We start from the raw sequence: 11,935 nt of genomic DNA, 5'->3' as shown, positions 1-11,935 counted from the left end.
AAGAGAATCTGGAGTTCTGAATTTGGTTTGGAGAGGTTCAGATCCACAGAGTTCTAAAGTCACATGCTTTTTTAAAGGTAGCAATTAAAGAAGAAAGTTGGGTGGCAAGCTGTGATGTTCTTTGAATGAGGGTTGGGAAATACTCTGGAATTGATTCTAGTGCAAGGAAAATGAATGGCATCCTACTTTAAAGGTTGGGCACTCAGGTGATGGCAGGACGGTTTGAGAGTGATGTTTGAGAATACTGTAATTTCAAGGGCAGAAGGGTTTGCAGAGAGAAGAGTTCCTAGACTCCTAGGAGGCTACTGACACCTGCCTAGTGTCCTTGACACCTCTACCACTTGTGTGAAGAGGGCACAGGTGCCCATTCCCCCTCAACACAAGCTCATCCTTAGAATTTAAGGATCTGAATCCCAGGCATTGAGATGGGAAAGTGCACATGGGGAAACTCAAATCCTAGGGATGTGCCCCAATCCCCCCGACCCTGGGAGCATCTATCTGGCTGTGGAGCTGGTTTACCCATCCAGATTCGATCCGAAGTCTGTGTTCCTAAAGGAACTCACTGTGCCACTTGGTGGCACCAAAAAGTTGCGCTGAGAACTCTGTTCTCTATAAATACAAACTACCACCCCTCCCTCCTCCGCGCTTTCCCCCCCTTCCCCCCTTTCTCAGTAGCAGGGAGAATTGCTGCACACGCCGCCCTCAGCTCTGCTGTTCTGCGCTCACGGAGCGCAGGAGATGAGCTTAAGATCATCTTGGGGCGGGGGGAGCCCGGGATCGGAGAGGCCGACTCTGCCCCGCTGATCAGCGCGGCCCAACTTTCTGGGGAGCTGGCTAGACCGCGACTCCCTGCCTGCTGCGCCGCCAACAGGGGGTAAGCTTGCTAAGTGTCTGCGTGCCTAGAGGGTCCCCGGGCCCGCCGAGGACGCAGGAGCTGTAAGCTTGCGGGGCGCTCCCAGTTGGGTTTGGGGGAGGGGGTCGCGGGTGGAGCGGTGAAGGTGGCCAGAACCTCGAGGTCGAAGCCTGCTCCATTCGCGGGTGGCTTCGGTTAAACCTGTTGGCGAGACAGGGCGAGAGCAACGGGGGAAAGGAGGGAATGGCCGCAGGGGCTGGCGAGGAATTCTGCATGCCTTCGAGGGCGAGTTCCCGCGCCCCAAGGCCAGGGGCGGGCGTTTAGAATTCGGACTGGGTTCCGCCGACCCGCCCGAGGGCTCAGAATTCAGAGATGCGAAGGCGGAGGGGAAGAGGGGAGAACCGCTTGGCGGCGGTGACCGCGGCTCCTGCTGCGGGAGCACGGAGGACAGCGGGTGGTGCTGAAAGCACTCCCTCCGCTCCCGGTCCCAGCCCTCCGGCTCTTTGCTGTCCTCTGGATGTCGCTTGCCCTTCGGACACAAAGCCCGCTAGTTACCCCCAAGCGGCATTGCCCACGCTGCGGCCACTTGGGAAAGAACCGAAGCAGGCCCACGAACTAGCCAGGTGACCAGAGCCTCGCCTGCACCTGGGACCTCACAGAGGGAAGGGAGGAGTCCACTTGGAGGGCGCAGGTGCTGGGGCTAGGTCTCCCTCCGGAGCAGGTGCTGTGGGGAAGGGAAATTGAGGAGCGGGTAACGAGTGCTTGTGCTCACTCAGGCACCATCTCGGTGCTCCCTAAGCTGAATAGAATGCTCGAGTGAGCAGACAGATAGATTCTCCCATAGTTTACTCTCCGCTGAGAAACTGACCCAGGCCGGTCGGTGGGCACTGGCTTCCTGCCTTCGTCTTGACTGCCTACATGTGTCATTGTTCTGAGTCCCGTGAGGCTGGGCTAGAGCTCATCTGTGTCCTTAATGGTCACTGCTGGCCTTTTGAGGCAGCCGAGAAATCATTGGCGTGGGCTCTATGCAGCCCCCCACCGCACCCCCGTGGGGCTCAGCTTAGGTTTTCTGCAGAATCCTCTCGGCTATGCAACATTCTAGACAGTCTCTTGAGTTTCGGAGTGTTCAGGCATGCCACCTCTTGTTAGGTGTGCTTTGCGTGCCTCATTCCTCTCATGGAGCACAGGGCATCTCCTCCTTCAATTTCTCTCTTATATCCAAGCAGTTACACATTTAAAATTTAGTTGTGACTGTTTTTGTCCTTTATGGACGTCAGTTTCTGTTTAAAAGGATCTTTGGTTGGGACTTGAAAATCCTGCTTCGTGAACTCATCAGGTTACTTGGTCTCCCAGACTCCAGCCTTCTCCAGCGGAAACCTTTTCAGCACTCCGGACAGATCCTACAAGGTTTGGAGGTTTTTTTTGGTTTGTTTTTGTAGACTGTGAATAGAATATAGTATTTCCTACATAACTGCTTGACTGCTTCTTTAAGAGAAAAGCTTTCCCTGACCATTTAAGCTCCAAATATATTATTTAGGTAGTTTCATTGCACTCCCCAGACTGTTGCTATCCCAAGGTAATGTTTTGGCTGTAGGTTATGCTCAAAAAGAAACCGAACTCTTTAATGTTCATTTATTAAAGGGCATGTTGAGATTGTTTGGAGGAGAGGGATGGTATTTGAATATTCAAGTACTTGCTCAGTTCTTCACTTTCCTTTCATAGGTAGATAAGCCTTTGCCATCGCATCATGGTACACATTTTTTATGGACATGATGACAAATGTCAAGTTGAAAACTGAAAAATTCACTCATAGGTGAATTTTGATATGTCCAACCAGTACAAAATATGCAAACTTTGAGAATATTGAAGTACCTACATAGTATTTTCAGTTTTTACTCTGCTTGTTGATATTGTTATATTACCTATTCAATGATTTATCTCATTAAACATATTTACTTTCATGACTAAAGGATTTTACTAATTCTAATTTTTTTTTACATTGCTTCAAAACATGTTGAAGGTTTTATGAGTTGTACTATATTGTCTCTTATGGGATTTTCAGGGCATTTTATAGAGAAAAACTAAATTAAGTGCCAATGAAAGTAGAAAAATGTGAGATAAAGTTAATGGTGAAAAATGTTGCACTTCTTTGTGTACCATTTTTTCCCAGGATTTCTGTCCTCATGAGATGAAGAGACACACTTATTCCTCCTTATACTTTTTGCTGTGTTATTTTAGTAGATAGTTTAAACTAACTTCATAAAACAGTGAACTGTTTTTTGATATATGGTAATATATGCTGAAGTTGATCAGTTTGGAGTTTGGATAAATTGAAGATGTATTAATACAAAGCAGAAACCTTCTTACAATTGAGAAATATGTGTCACTTTTAATATTCACAGAAATGTTAATACTAGTCCCAAAGCATCATTTAGTTATCATTTTCATTGAGTAGAGTTTGGAGAATATAAGCATATAGGAGCATCAAAAGAAATATTTTTACCGTATGAACGGCTTGTATAACGTAAGAAAATTTAAATTTTGACTTTGCATTTTAACTATTTGAAACTAAGAAAATATTTTCTTGATATTTCTTTCCCTCAGTTGGTTAAAATGTAGTTCTATAACACAGTTCTAAAAAAACATTGTGTCATAAGCTTACTTTCATTTCCTTTAAATTCTCAAACAGGAGGAAAAGCATTTAGATTTTACCAGCTCTAATCTCATTCAAATTGTATGTACCTTTAGTCGGAAGGGAAAGCAAGCGAAGATCTTGATGCAGGCTTATCTCTGCTCTTACAACTATCATTTATTGAGCATAGGCACCACGCCAAGTACTAAATATGTTGGTTAATACATGTAATAATCATATAAGGCAGTGATTTTTCTGTCATTAAAACTGAGGGTTTTTTCCTTCCATTGTCATGTAGCAGAGAAGTGGAAAAAATAAAATTATATGTGTATATAATTTTATACACATACCTGCATACATAACTCTCTCCACACACACACTTACATACATCTGATTTGTCTGGAACTTAGACTTATCCTTTTTCCATTATATTGTTTTGTTGTTTAGTTGCTAAGTCGTGTCTGACTCTTTGAGACCCTTTGGACTGTAGCCCACTAGATTCCTCTGTCCGTGGGATTTTCCAGGCAAGAATACTGGAGTGGACTGCCATTTCCTTCTCCAGGGATCTTCCTGACCCAGTGATCGAACCTGGGTCTCCTGCATAGGCAGGTGGATTCTTTACTGCTGAACCATTAGGTAACTTTAATCTGTGGTGTGACTAAACACCATGGAATGATTTCATTGTGGTTTCCAGTGACTTGTGATACAATTGGGAGTACAGACCCTTGCAAAAGATTGCTTGAGTTTGAATCCCAACTCTGTGGCTTATTAGCTATGTGACCTTGGGCAAGTTACTTAGCATTGCTCTGCCTCTCTTCCTCATTTTTGAAATGAGGAACAGGTTGTAACACTGTTAACCTCATTGAGTGATTATGGTGAATTAATTACACAAATAGGCTTCTCTGGTGACTCAGTGGTAAAGAATCCACCTGCCAGTGCAAGATACTTGGGATCGATGCCTGGATCAGGAAGATCCCCTGGAGAAGGAAATGGCAACCCATTCCTGTATTCTTGCCTGGAGAACCCCACGGACAGAGGAGCCTGGCAGGCTACAGTCCATGGGGTCGTAAGAATCGGACACAACTGAGTGGCTAAACCACCACCACCAATATCATCTTTGACAGTTTACTCTGTATTTCTCAAATTGATATTCTAAGCTTCAAAACAAGAAATGCAGCCAGAAACAAGTTACAATGTAAAGAAGGAGAAAGGCAAGTCTATTCCAAGCTACTCTCCAAATTATTAGGACATTTCAGAAAAAGGCTTTGTGGGACTGACGCATCCAGATGGCTCTTAGTTGTCTTCTTTTTTTGATGATTATATAGACCTTGACAGTATGAGTTTCAAGTAAATCAGCAGTTTTCAATTGGGAATGGCTTTGACCTGCAAGGAACATTTGACAGCGTCTAGAGACATTTTTATTCATCACAAGGATGAGGAGGTGTGTGCTGTTGGCATCTGCAGATTAGGGATGCTCTAAACATCTTGCAATGCATAGGATGGCAGCCTGCCAAAACCCTCAAAATTACCTAGTCCAAAATGGCAACAGGTGTAAGGTCAAGAAACCTTAATCTAAATGACTCTATGAAACAGAGTTAGCTATATTTATTAGGTTTGTTTGTATGGCTTCTGAATGTAGCTGATTCACATTACATAAGAATTTAGTGGGAAGTCAGATTTCCCAATTGTAGCCAATGTGTAAGGTTTAACCATCCCATTTGGTTGGATGGGAAGCAGTAGCATCTGATTATGTTGAGTGTGGGTTTTGGAGCCAGAGAGAACTGGATTCATGTCCTGACTCTGCTGTTCATTATATGTGTGAGACCTCTGGCAAGACTCTGCACCTCTAAACCTCAATTTCAAGAGAGATTTAATGTAGGTAGGAATCATACCTACCCCACAAGGTCGTCGTGAGACTTACATTAAATTATGTTTATATATTATTTAGCACAAAGTAGGCACTCAATAAATATTAGCTATTAATAAGTTACTAGAGATTGAGTTAGAAATGCAAAACCACATTTTCAAGCACCTGATGCTAGGTGATATAATATGCACAATAATGCTTTACAGTCTTTCAAGGTGTGCCGTAAATAACAAGAAAGCTGAAGGCTGCAAAATGGGAAGAAGTTTAGAATCCCTGCTTGATAATTAAATTGAGACTAGTTAACAGCCGATCACATCATTTTTATTGCTTTGCTGTAGAAGGCTGTTTTAGGTCTTCATGGACTACTAAACCAGTTGTGTAATGATTTAAGATGATTTAGTGAGCTTTATTCTACTGCCGGCACCTTTTAATTAATGCATGAAATTACAGACTTCACTTTTGCAAAATGTTATTTTATGGCCCCTTTTTGCTTTAAGGGGATTTCAGTTTAAATATGGCATATTTTTTGTCCTGGGCTAGATGGAGGAGGTGCTGGACTTTCCTATTTGCAAGGTCACAGATGTGTGCTTGAGATAGCTACGACAATGGAGCTTTCCGCAAACTACGATGCTCTCAGTATCGTTATACCCCAGAGTGTCTCTTATCTATGGGATGCACTTGTTTTCAGGAAAATGTATCCGAGGCATCCATGACATATGCAGTATTGACACCCCTATCTGTGAGGAGGCTGTTGCTCAGGCAGAAGGAATCATTTTAGTGCGGATGTCTTGAGCTGTGTGATTTGCTTGTGTGGGGATTAAGTTATATAAGAGACATCTGTGCCAGAAAGATGGTCAGCATTTGAGAAAATTGTTGAGAATAAGACAATGCGACTGTGAATCTGATTACTATGTAAGTTGCTGTTTATGCTAAATTCTATCCACCAATAATTTCTTCTCCATCTTCACTTAGGATACAATATGAGACCGTATGGTTCCCTGAGGCACAGTACTTTTATGCATATTAAATATATGTCTATTTTCAATAATGGGGTAGTGATTGATTTTATTATGGTATGTACCTAGAATATTGAATAAAGTAGCCTAGTGCTTCTGAAAATAGGACCCTGAACCAAAATATCATGTAAGTTATAGTATTTATGTAAACTCTTATTATTTACTACTTTTGATTGAATTATAAAGTACTCCATATTTTTAGATCACAGGTCTATAATATTTTGAAAGCTTTTAAAATTACTGTGTTAATTAATTTCTTCCCATTATCTATAGCAAGAGAAAATATATAGAATATATATTCACATATATATGAATTTAAAAATATATAGCTACCCCTACCACATCAGAGTTATAATTTAAAGCAAATAATTTGTTCTCTTGGGGATTCTGTTTTCTGATATATGAAATAGCAATAATCAGATCTTCTTAGTGGTAATTTTGTTTAGTTTAAAATGGGATTAAAAGGGAAAAGGCTCTGTATGCTGAAAATAAAATAATATGATTTTACTATCCTTTTTTTTTCCTATAAGACTCGTGCTAAATGAATGAGTGGACCGCCTGATGCGATGGCTAGGGAGAAAGGGCCTTACTCATGAACTTGTATAGAAGCAAGAGAGAGCAGGTTCTTATGGAAAGAACACTGTGTGGTACACAGAATTAATAAGCTTAAGAAGAAAGGACTGAGAGTGAAGTTAATGCCGCCTTTTACAGTCTAAGTTCATAGATTGTAAAACGTGAAAAGATTTATGCCAGCAACATCATGCATTTGTCCTATAGAAACACATTGAAAAGTAATTAAAGTGCAACACTGTTTATGATAGTAGTAAAATCGATGAGGAATCTAAATATTCAAAAATGGGATGACCCAGAGGGATGGGATGGGGAGGGAGGTGGGAGGGGGGTCCAGGAAGGGGAACACATGTAAACCCATGGCTGATTCATGTCAATGTATGGCAAAAACTATTACAATAGTGTAAAGTAATTAGCTCCCAACTAAAATAAATAAATTTATTAAAAAAAAAACAAAAATAGGGAGTAATTTCTGTACATTCATATAATTGAATATGATGCAGCTGTTTGAAAGAAATAAGAGTTCTAAGTGTGAATCTTGACTCTGCTATTCACTTGCCTTAGAATCTTAGCCAAACCATCCTATCTCTCTGAGTCCTAGATATGTCAAGTGAAAATATGCATAAAATTATCTATCTTGCAGTTTTTTTGATAGTTAAATGACATTTCATGTGAAATGCTAAGCACAGTGCCTAGAACATAGTAAGCTGTCATGAATTATAATCTTATCATTATCCCCATCTTCAAAATGAACTAATCTCAAAAGATATTTATAATATATTATATAGAGAAGAATAAAATATATTGCATTGTAGATTTCATACTAATATTCCATTTAAATAAAAGAAATCTCTGTGTTAAAGATTATATGCTTAGAGAATTATAGAAGAGCAGAACCAAGTTTCAGGGTGTGATTAAATATCAGTTTTGAGATGATATTTTGCTGGGTTCTAGTCCCAGTCAATGGACATGAGTTTGGGTAAGCTCCGAGAGTTCATGGTGGACAGGGAGGCCTGGCGCTCTGCAGTCCATGGGGTCGCAAAGAGTCAGACATGACTGAGCAGCTGAACTGAGTCCTAGTTCTGCTAAAAGCATTATTCTTCATGAGTCTCAATTAAACTATATCATATAAGACTCTTCCTACTTCTCTGTTGCTGTTTTTCTTCATATTATCGAGTAGCCACGTGGAGCACCAGAGGTTTCTCCCTCCTACTTCGGTTAGTCTGTACTTCTCTTTTTGATGTTCTCTGTTGCCTGGACCCATTGGACAGGAGGATTTTCATGATCTACTTTTTAATTTTCCATAGTGGGATGGGGGCACTGTCTTTAAATCGCAGTCAAGTAGCTGACCAAAAAGTCTGGTGGAGGCAGTTCCCTTTATTTGTTCATTCAGCAGAATTTATTGAATATCAGTTTTGTGTAAGGATTATATCAGGTGTTGTGTATGGCACAAATTTAATCTAAAGATTAAGGCTCTGAACTCGGTTTGAAGACAAAACTGGTATATAAATAGTGATAGTGTTGTTATTTAGTCAGTCAGTTGTGTCCAACTCTTTGTGACCCCCTGGACTGTAGCCCACCAGGCTTCTCTGTCCATGGGATTCTCCAGGCAAGAATACAGGAGTGGGTAGCCATTCTCTTCTCCAGATATTTTCCAACCCAGGGGTTGAACCTGGGTCTCCTACATTGCAGGCAGGTTCTTTCCCATCTGAGCCACTAGGGAAGCCCATAAATAACTATACTATTAGCTGCTTAATAAATCATATGAAAAAGTATGGATGCAAATGCCTCTTGAATGCAGAAAATAGAGTACATCCTGCAAGGACAGGGACCTAGGGAGATTTTATAAAGAGACTATTTACAAATATTACTTCATTCTATCCCATTAAAACCCTTTGAGGTAAGTACTGTTCTCATTCCAGTTAGGATCAGAGAGACTAAGTGATCAAGGTGGCACAGTCAGCGCATGGCAGTGCCAGGATTCAAACCCGGGTCTGCTTGACTCCAAGCCGATGCTCTTAAAAAACTCCGCCTTAAAGGCCATGAAGCAAGAGCATATCAGGGCTAAGAACCAGCATGAACAGAACCACTGGGGAAAAGGGATATACACCCAGAAGAGAAAAAAATTTAACTTGACTAGCAGACACCCTGGGCTTCCCTCATGGCTTAGTTGGTAAAGAATCTGCCTGCAATGCAGGAAACCCTGGTTCAATTCCTGGGTTGGGAAGATCCCTTGGAGAAGGGAAAGGCTGCCCACTCTAGTATTCTGGCCTGGAAAATTCCATGGACTGTATAGTCCATGGGTCACAAACAGTTGGACACAACTGAGTGACTCACCTTCAGCAGACACCCAAGTAGGGGGCAGTTTTAGGAGAGATCAGGGCAAAAAGCAGACTGGGACAGAAATTTGGAAAGCAGATCGCTCAGTCCAACACTTAAAAAATACTACAAATAACGAGTAGTCTTGATAGCAGAAATTCAGAAAATTACAAAACAAAGGTAAAAAGCAAAGAAGAAATAAAAAATTATGCATATTTCCACCACCCAGTGGACATCTCATTATATCAGTTCAAACTGCAAGGAGATCAAACCAGTCAATCCTAAAGGAAATCAACCCTGAGTATTGATGGGAAAGACTAATGCTGAAGCTACAATACTTTGACCACCTGATGTGAGGAGCTGACTCATTGGAAAAGACCCTGATGATGGGAAAGATTGAAGACAGGAGGAGAAGGGCCCAATAGAGAACAAGATGGTTGGATGGCATCACTGACTCAATGGACATGAGTTTGGACAAACTCTGGGAGATGGTAAAGGTCAGGGAAGACTGGTGTGCTGCAGTTCATGGGGTCACAAAGAGTTGGACACAACTTAGTGACCGAACAGCAACGTTTCCAGACCATGTGTGCATACACCCACACTCATAATATTTCTTGTGAAAGCACAGCCATATCTGTTTTTTAATTTTTCTCAATATGATGTATATAGTTCACATTTCATCTCCCTTCCCCACCCACCACACATACACTTTACAAGATAAGCTTTCTATTCAATTTTTTTTTCAGTCTCTTTTACTGGTTTCTCCTTGTCTCTGGGTCTTTTGCATTTTAAACATTGAAATTCCTTGGGGGCTTAGTTTCATAACTAGTTTCCTTTCTCTAATTCCTAGGTCATTTCATTCAGTTTCGTGGTCTTCAAAAAAAAAAAAAATCATACCGATGCCCCCTCCATTTATGTCTATGAAGACCTCTCTGTAGAACTTCAGTATCAGATGCTTATTAAATATCTCTTTTTGAATTTCTACCAAGTATTAAGGTGGTGCTGGTGGTAAAGAACCTGCCTGCTGATTCAGGTAGATAAGAAGATGTGGGTTTGACCCCTGGGTAGATAAGATCCTTTGAAGGAGGAAATGGCAACCCACTCTAGTATCCTTGCCTGGAGAATCTCATGGACAGAGGAACCTGGCAGGCTACAGTCCACGAGGTCACAAAGAGTCGCATGCTTTAAAAATTGATGTATTAAAAACTGAATTTTGGTTAGTTATCTCCACCCAAGTCTGTTCTTCCACAGTTCTCTGTCAACATGACACCATCTTTTATTTGATCAACCTGAAACCTTAGTGTCCTCATTGATTCTCTTTCCTTTGTAGCCCCAGTCAGATCTGAGAGCAAATACTTCCACTCTATGGTCGAGTTAGATTCAGAATCCTATCAGTTCTCAACCACCTATACTACCATCTCCCTGAGCCAAGCCACTGTCATCTTTCCCACCTGAATTACTGCAGTAGTTTCCTGAGTACTTTCTTGGTTCTGCCTCTGTGCCCATATTCTTGTTGAAGAGTTGGTCATTTGTGTCCCTCTGTTAAAAACTCCTTAAACAGTTGGTCATTGTCCCTCCTCCGTTGAAAATTCTTCCAGAAAGTCACTCTCACACAATTTTAAAGCCAACATCTTTTAAAGTCCAAAAAGGCTTTGGTCATCACTCTAGCTCTCAGACATCCCTTCTTCCTCTCTCCCCAGTTTTACTTCACTTCAGTCATGCTGGCCTTCTTGCTGTTTCTCAGCACACTAAGTATAAACCTACCTCAGGGACTTAGCCTTTACTTTTTTTTAACCTGGAATTTTTGTTCCCTCGATATTTGCATGACTCAGTCTCTTTCACCAATTTTACAGTTTAAACTTCTTTTGCTACATTAAAAATTTTTCTTTTTCATACCTCTTGACCATTTCTACTTCCTTTCCTGCATTATTGTTTCTCTGTAATCATTACCGTGTAGCATACAATATTTTACCTCCTTACCTTGTTTGACAAACCACCTTGGGTTACAGGCTCCAGTGAGAGTGTGAATTTGTGTCTTCTTTGTCTACGATTGAATCCTCCGCAACTAGAAGAGTGCTTATTACAGAACAGTTACTTAATAAAGACTTACTAGACAAATGAGTGATGCTGTCAGAGTTAGGATATACTCTACTGATCTATTTGGAATTTATGCTCTATTAATTTCTTGTATTTTGGAAGCACATGGGATGACTTGTTGCCTAACTATATAATATACTGAGTCATAGCACAGTTCTGTCAAATTTCTAAGCCATAATTTATTTCAAAGTATATTGCATGAGCCAAAAAGTTCATCTGGATTTTTCCATAAGATGTAACAGAAGAACTTGAACCAACTTTTTGCCAACCCAATACTTTCCAGGTATCTGAGGTTCATAGCTAGTGTCAGTAACATACAGTTCCTGTGTGTGTTCAAGGCAGATGATGAAGCAATCATCGATTTATCATCTGGCAGGTCACAATCTAGTAGTGGATGCCAGGGCAATACAAATACATTTGTGCTAGATATTCATACACTTTTGTACCTTCTGTGAGCTGAGTGGAAGATGGCATATTCATCACTCTAGTTTTTAAGCAAACTCGTGTGAGATTCTGTGTCCCTTGGAAGCTCAAACTGTGTTAGGTGGCCCCTCTCATTTTTCATGGACTTTGGAAATAAC

The 11,935-nt window shown here is 41.1% G+C and overlaps 1 protein-coding gene across 1 annotated transcript in view; it reads left to right on the top strand.

The window, feature by feature from the left end:
- The first annotated feature begins 258 nt into the window (after positions 1–258).
- Positions 259–11,935, top strand: part of GRM5 (glutamate metabotropic receptor 5) — a 623,817-nt gene continuing 612,140 nt past the window's right edge. Inside the window, exon 1 of the mRNA XM_081533344.1 lies at positions 259–2,260. The gene's annotated coding sequence lies outside the window, so the exon portion shown is untranslated. The remainder of the gene's footprint in view (positions 2,261–11,935) is intronic.

This window comes from Giraffa tippelskirchi, chromosome 10 (genome assembly GCF_054371585.1).
Source record: "Giraffa tippelskirchi isolate mGirTip1 chromosome 10, T2T-mGirTip1v1.2.pri, whole genome shotgun sequence".
Taxonomy (NCBI): domain Eukaryota; kingdom Metazoa; phylum Chordata; class Mammalia; order Artiodactyla; family Giraffidae; genus Giraffa; species Giraffa tippelskirchi.
This window is presented reverse-complemented; position numbering and strand designations above follow the sequence as displayed.